Consider the following 7810-nt stretch of genomic DNA (forward strand, 5'->3'; position numbering starts at 1 on the left):
CCATTGTTTACAAATCTATTTTGTTCAGTTTTGTATCTGGAGCCTCACTGCTTTAAAGGTGTGCAGAATGGGGCTTACTGAGGCATTGCAGAACTCTGGAGAAAGAGGCACAAAATATCTATTTGAGTCTTTTTGTGCTACCTAGGGTTACACCTCTTGAGTGAACTGCCAAAGATGGGCTGATTATGTGTGTAGAGTTACTCCAATATCAAGCAGTCACCTAAGCCCATAGGAGTGCTAAAGAGAAAAAGCTGTCCTGTGAGTCGTTCAGGTAGGCATCACAATTATTTGATTTGGATTTCCTTTTTGGGGAATGTGTTGTGCTTTCTGGGGTGCCCAGGAAGCCACTAGATCTAGGCATGTAGTTCTGTAGCTCCTCTTCCAACTTTCTCCCTCTGTGCTTTTAAGTGGTTGAAAGTTTATCCTATGGCCTCTGCCAAAATGCTGTTGTTGTTTTCCCCTCTTCCTCACGTCGTGAACTTATGTCCCCCGATTCTTAAAATCTTTTTTTTTTTATGTAATAGTTCTTCTAAAACTTTGATTAAGATAAATCTTTCAGAATATGATGGGCTTAAATAGATTTTGGTAAAATCATCTCAGTGTTGTTTCCTTACAGTGTCTGCCTCTTGTCAGGAAAATTAAATAGAATAGTTCAACTTCCTTAAGAAGCATGTCTGCAGTATTCAAAAGCTAAATAGAAGGTGACCTGCTTGTAGAAAGTAGCCATTTCTGGTTATAGTGTTACCAGTGTTTGGGTTACTTTTGAGGGAACTGAAGCAAGTCAGCTTCTTAAAATAAGTCTTAAAAAGCTCACTGTTTAGCATACTAGATCTTGGCTTAAGAGGGTCAGCCACTGCGAGTGACTTGGAAAACAGGTCATCTTTGTTTATTCTCTAAAAAGAGATACTGAACAATTTTCATTTTAAAGATGCAGTTGTATTTAGGTTGCTTCCCCCTTCCCCTTTATATTAAGTGATCTACATGCTGTGTGATTTAAATAAGAACTTGGATCCTAACTTGAATGCAGTTCTCAGCAGAATTTTGCTTCTACTTTTTTTTTTTTTTTCTCCTGGAAAAACTTGCATGGTCAGAGCCTTAAAACAGAAAGAAATTGTTTAAACTCAGTGACTTGAAAGAGGTACGTGAAGGTGCCCAATAGGTGGAGCTAAATATCAAGTAATGTCATATTGCATACTACTGAATAAAACTTAAAATTCAACCTGCAGCCTGCTAAGATTCCTGTCAAAATAGCAGATGTGGAAGAGAAATAATTTTATTGTTACATCATGAAAGCAGAGTCTTCCATGTCTCTGATAACTTTGAATATAGCTGATTGAAATGTTTCTGTGGTATATAGTAAATTTTGTAGTGAAATACTCTTTAAAGGTTGAACTTAAGCACATAATCATGAGCAGTTTCAGCAGTATGTTGCAGAATGACAAACTGTGCCCTGCACGCTGGTGTGACTCATGAGATAACTTCACATATGCAAAGTGTTTGAATCAGCTAATAAATCTTCATTTTTCAGATGAGAGGAGGTTAACTACAAGCAGCTAGGTAAGTGTTAGGTTCACATCTGAGCTTGTTGAAGGCTTCAGGGATGGCTACAGGTTTTCAAGACTTTCATTTCTTGTTGAACAGTTTGTGCTTTATAACATCTAACAAGCACATCTCTGTGCACCCTGAGGGTGCAATATATCACAGCAAGGTTGCTTCCAGTACTTGTATAACTTTGTGTATCCCTCTATGCAAGGTAAGCACGCATACTGTAAAATGGGGTTAATTCAGATGATACAGCATATCCTATGCAGGATCTACATGCTGAAGTGTAGTAAGTGGTTCCACCTGGAGAGTTTTTCTCTACAGGGTAAGAGAGTAGAAGTAATCACTATAATACTCACATAACAGGAAGAGCAAGTTATAAAAGGCTGGCATGCATTACAGTCTTATAGTGATGGTCAATGCTTATAATTTTGACAATGTCTTTAGATTATATTTTTTCAAACTAGTGTTAATCCAAATCCCATGTTTAAGTGAACCAGGTCAAAGGAAATGTAACCAGCAGGGAAACTACGTGTTAAAAGTTGGGTATGATTTTATGCTAGAGGAAAGAAACTACTGTTTGGGATATAATCCTGTTTGTATTGCATTGTCATCTGTAACTGTTCTCTCTACTAGCTTCCTTGGCCCTCAATATGCATTTGTGCCACATAAATGAGAGTAAAAATTGCTAGTGGTATATAGACATTAGACATGTTTAAATTATTATGAGAAAAATTTCAAAGGATTTTTTAACTTTTCTTAGACCTGTGCTTTAAACAGACATGTGGAACATTTACAGTGAAAACTGGCTGATTACAAGCTTAAAAGGTGAAGTTTAGATGTCCTGCTCTTTGTGGTCACTATGTAAAACGATAATAATTCACAAGGAGCATTTGACTTAAAGCAGCAAGGTAAAACATGGCAAGTAGTTCATCCAAAAGGATTTCTTAATGTGAATTACTGTCAGACTAATGTACAGAGAAACAGCTACATGAAGTGCTTTTAACAGCATTGTGGGTGTTTGTTTATTTTTGGCCTTTTCCAGGATTAGAGTTCAATGGTGTAGGACTGAGCCTTTGTTATGATAAGTAAACTGATGATCAATTTATTCATTTTGTTTGAGCCAAGAAAACACAAGACTTGGTGTAAAAAGCACATCCTAGCCCTTCACACCTCTTGCTTTCCACTCTTAAAGTTTTACCCACACTGTAATGTGGAGTTTGATCCTGATGCCCTGCTGTGGTCTGAAAGGAGCAAAGTGCTGAGGTGCTCATCAAATTCAGAAGTGACAGGAATGATTCAGGTGCTAATGTACTTCAGTGTATTAGACCAAGGGTATTCAACATTACTTTAGTTGATCCCTTGCTCAGTAAGGACAAACAAGAATCAGCAGTCATCTGGCATTCAGCTGGCACTTYACACAGAGTAAATCTGTGGAGACTGTGTGTGCATTTATTCCTTAAAAAGTGCCAAGTATTTCAGTGTTTTTAAGTATCTTCTGAATGTCCCTTAGGTACTGGATGCCCCATTCAAAAGTTTCTAAAAAAAATGCTGTTTCTGATCTCTTGAGTATTGCACAAATTGACAGCCAGTGATTTGTCTCTATACTAAAGGCCACAAGGAAATTTTTGTTCAGCCAAGTAATTACTTTTCAGACATACCTCTTAGATGATTTGTGAATGCTGTGTACTCTATTTGAAGGAGGGAGAGTATGCAGAAAGAACGTATGTGCTAATGCATTTGTTATGAGAAGGAATTTCTGTATCTTCCTTGTTCTGATACTGAAGGTCAAAACTATTGCATGTCATAACATGCAGTATTCTGGCTGAAGGAAAATAGGCTAATTTGTGATGGACACCTGGAAGGAGTTTTATTTCTTGTAAGGAAAAAAGAACTGAAAAAACAAAAGTGCTTCAGGTAAAAAATCTTGCCTGTAATTGTTTTTCCATTCTGCACAAGGTAGTTGTTTCTGAAACAAGGTAGTTACCCAAGCTCTCTTCAGATGCAGTTCTTAGACATACTGGAGTTGCTCTAAAGTGTGAAAGACTGTTGGGATCAAGCTTATTTTTCCTCAGCCAGACACAGGATTTAGTTTAATGAATCAGAAAAGTCTGTCAAGAAAAATCTTCGCAGGCTTAAGTCCAATGCAACAGACTTTCTTTTTCTTTTCTTCCCCCTGCCATGAAATTTCCATGTTGAGATTTTAAGGAAGAGCAAGGGGCAGTCAGACTGAGGCAGAGGGAAGAAAGTGAGCATAGCGTGGTAGAAAAGGTGGCAAGAGGTAGTAGAGGATCAGAAGAAAATACCTAGGAGCAGGTGAACTGGTTTGGAATTAGGAGACTGGGAGGAAACCCACACATACAGCAGCCATCACTTATGTCTCTTGCTGTTTTCCTGCTGCATATTGAGATGGTATAACATCTGGTAACCTGATCCAGGCCTAGATCCAAGCCACCCCAAGAACTGCAAGGCAGGTGCAAGAGGAAAGGAGTGAGCACACTGGGGGCACTGACCTTCTGTCTAATCTGTGATTCCTGCTGGCAGAGAGCTGTGTGAGAGATGGGCAGCCTCATTGGTTCTTGCCTGGGACTCTGCCACCCTTCTTTCTCCTCTCTGGGTAGCTAGCAGGGTGGACAAGTGTCAGGGATCTCAGGTTACGCACTGGCATCTGTCACTCTCACTTCTGCCTGTGTCCCAGCTGGGATGGCCAGCAGAAGCTGCAATTGTTCTTAGTCGCAAGAGGGTCACCTCGCCGCTTGGGGTGTGAGGCAGCCAGATGCCTGCTCTGTCTCCTTGGCTAGTGCCAAGCCTGCATGAAACCATTGGGCAAAAGGAGAGGCAGAAGTTCCTGAGGCTGAGATGAGGAGCTTCGATAGGAAAAAAACAAAATAGGGAGAGTTTGGCATGGATATGGGGGCAAGCTTGGCTCAGATTTCTTCCCCCACCATTCCTCAGTCCCCCCACGTATGGCTCTTTGCTGAGGATGCAGCAATCCTCCAGGTCTTTCTTACCCACTGGCAATGCTACTGCTGTAGACACCATCGCACAATCCTCTTTGTAGTAGCTCCAGTTCCAGCACCCAAACCTTGCTGGCAAAAGAGCGCTTTGCCTTACACGCCCAACACACATGTTCCACCACCCCAGGTTCCTCTCGGACAGCACCAGTTACCTCTCAACTCCCCATCTTCCTCATAACTTTTGAAGCGCATCGAGAAYAAGTCTGTACTTCCTTGTACTCCTGTTGCATATCTGTAATTCTTTGACCTTCCTAACCACTGAGCTTGAGCCACATGGGAAGTTCTAATGGCCTCACTGGTGATGGTGCTGATCAGGATCTGTGTTTTTTAAGGTTCAACCAAGCACAGCCATGGCGTTCATTTTAAAAGTACAAACAATACCATTTTCTTAGCTTATTTTTAAAGCTAAGGACTTCAGTGTTATCTGGATTTTTGTTGTTGTTGTTTTAAGGATAATACATGATTCAGTCTGGCAGGTGTGCATGCACACATGATCTATATTGCATAGCTGAGCTCATCATCTAAAGGACTAGATCGAAGAAAATAACCTAAACAGCATTGCTGCGTGGGAGAAAGCTTGCTTAGATGCAGTGTGCTTGCAGTAAAGAGGGGAAAGCTAACTGGCTTATGCTGGAGAAAAAGCCACTAAAGTGAGTGAAGACTTCTGCTGCCTTAGAAGATCTGTTGAGGAAAGGCAAGATGAAAAACTTTGCTCTTATGAAAATAAAGCAATTTATGTTGTATGAAATCTTCAAAGAAGGATAAGGGAGCTGTTGTACCTGGCAGTGAGGTCTTGAATTTGTTTGGGTGACTAATGGTTAAGTATTCAGTTTGAAGCCTCAGCTGTACTAAACAATAATCCAGCAATTTGTGTTTAACCATGAGTTCTCTAGGTACCTTCAGCTCTGTATACTCTTTCCTTCTAGGGCAACATTATAGAATGGAAACTTTGACACAACATTAATTATAGGCTAGTGCTGCTATAATATAGCTCCTGTAGGTAGGTCAAAAAGCTTCCTGACCATGGAACAATGTTACAGCACGTACTTGCTGTAGAGTAGTTCTCATAGCTGGCTACTGATGGAGAAGAGTGTTCTAGCAGTCARAAATTTTACATGAGATCAAAAAGAAGGTGTGCTCATGATACCGTTAATCTCTCTGCCAAATTGTATTGTGTAGGAGAGGCATTTAGCAAGAACTCTTCCATCCTTTGTCAGTCTGTGGAATCATCCAGGAAAGGAATAGCACTAGCGTTTTGGGAGTTCACGTGTGTTGTGCTGGTTAGTAAAGACCCAGTCCTTCTCCACATATCATGACAATGATTTAATGTAGGTGCAACCTCATCCACATGTCTTAACTTCTATTTCCAAAGGTTTCCAAAATACCTTTGAGTATTAATACTGCTCTGTATTCCATCTCTCTGCACTTGCTTCTCTTACACATCTACTGCATTGCCAGAACCATTCTGGGACCTGTTTTAAGCGTAGTCTAGTTTCTATGTCAGGGAATGTCAGGGAATTTCAGTAAGGAAGCAAGGTGTTGCTGTGTTGTTTTAGGGGTACGTTGCTCATCAGATACCAGGATTATTGAGAGCTGTGGCAGATGTGTGGGCTGTGTGGAGGAGGCAAGAAAAATTGCTCAGGTTAAAAGCTATGATTAATTGTTGTTCGCCAAAGTTCACAATGACACATGTGCTTTGCAAACACCAGGATCAGGAAGGTTTCTGTCTTGAGCTACTATGAGCTGCAGTATGAGCAGAGAGGATCAGACACACAGGCATATGAAAAGAGACTCTGAGGAGTCCAGAAAGAACAAGTCATTGAACACAAGTGGAGTTTCAGTAGAAATGGCCCAATCTATGACCAGGCTTTCAAAATCCTCAATATGGAAGAAGCTCTTAGAGCTATTTATGAGAACACTTAAAAATGAAGCCCTACTGGAAATCAAGGGATATAGCACATACTTTAAGTACATGAGCAGAGGTCTGTTATGAATTGTACTGGACATAGCAGTTCTTACATGGGCTTTCTTGGAGAGGCGGAGGAAGACTATAAGCTTGTTTTTCCTCCCGAGTCAGGGTGCAGCTACTGTGTGGATGGAACAGGGACACCTATACAATTTTTCACATGTTTTGTGATCCAGTGAACACGCACCACCTTCAGTAATGGCAATGGTAAAGAATATGTGTGTCTGTCTCATTTTCAGGGGTATGGAGGACAGGGCTTTTACAGCCTCTTTATGAGTCCTTGTCTGGTGCCTTTCATAATAATGAATGGAGCTTCTGGCTAGGCCTGTCATAAATACATATTTAAAAGTTTTTTCAAATTCAGACTCCAGTTTAAAAGCTGGGTCCCTTTCTAACACGGATTTGAATCAGAGCCTTGGTTTGGATTTCTTGCTAGGGGAGATTAGAATGGATCTGAATTTCCCTGCTGTACCACTTTTGCAAGCTGGAGTGCATGAGGTGGTGGAAAACAGGAGTACAGTACAGGCAGCAGAGTCTAGAGAGCTCTTCATATCACTTACAGTAGATATCTTCATTTGGACAGCCAAGTTGTGCAGAAAAGCTTGTGAATCTAAGTAGATGCTGACTTGATGGAAAACAAAATGCACTGAAGAGGCTCGTTTGCTGTGTTACCCAAGGGGTAAGTCATCTAGCCCAAGGATACACTAGCAGTGCTGTCACCTTCTGACTAGGGTGAGTGGGAGGTGAGAAGGTTGCCATTTTGCTATCATTAGTCAATCTGAACAGAAGTGCCATCCCCAGTCGTCTTGAAAACAAGTACTTCGTCAGCTGACATTGCAAAATCAGCAAGGCTGGTTGTGGAACTGGAACCGACAGACTTCTGCTGATGGCACCACAGCTTGGCTGGCTATGATGCTGCTTGGTAGCTGCAAATGTTAGCTGTTTTGGTTCCAAACTTCTCAATTTCCCTGTGCTCCACTTGATTACACAATACCAGATGGTGCAGCAAATTCTGCACCAACTCCACAAACAAACTCCACAGAGAGAGATTCAAACAGAAACCGTGCAGAGAATTTATATTGCAAATAATCTTGAGGTCCGGCCGGGTATCATCTTCTGATGGAAGTTTCACATAAGTAGCTGGGTGCAGAAGAGAGACCTGTTAGTGCCTTTAATGTGGGTAAAGAAATAGAGGACCCTTTCCTTTATCAGAGTAGAAAGTTGACATGGAGCTGTGAAGCAAAATAAGGGAGGGAAATGCACACAACAAATGTCCTACCTTCCT

This window comes from Apteryx rowi, unplaced genomic scaffold (assembly GCF_003343035.1).
Source record: "Apteryx rowi isolate R43461 unplaced genomic scaffold, aptRow1 scaffold_46, whole genome shotgun sequence".
Lineage (NCBI taxonomy): Eukaryota > Metazoa > Chordata > Aves > Apterygiformes > Apterygidae > Apteryx > Apteryx rowi.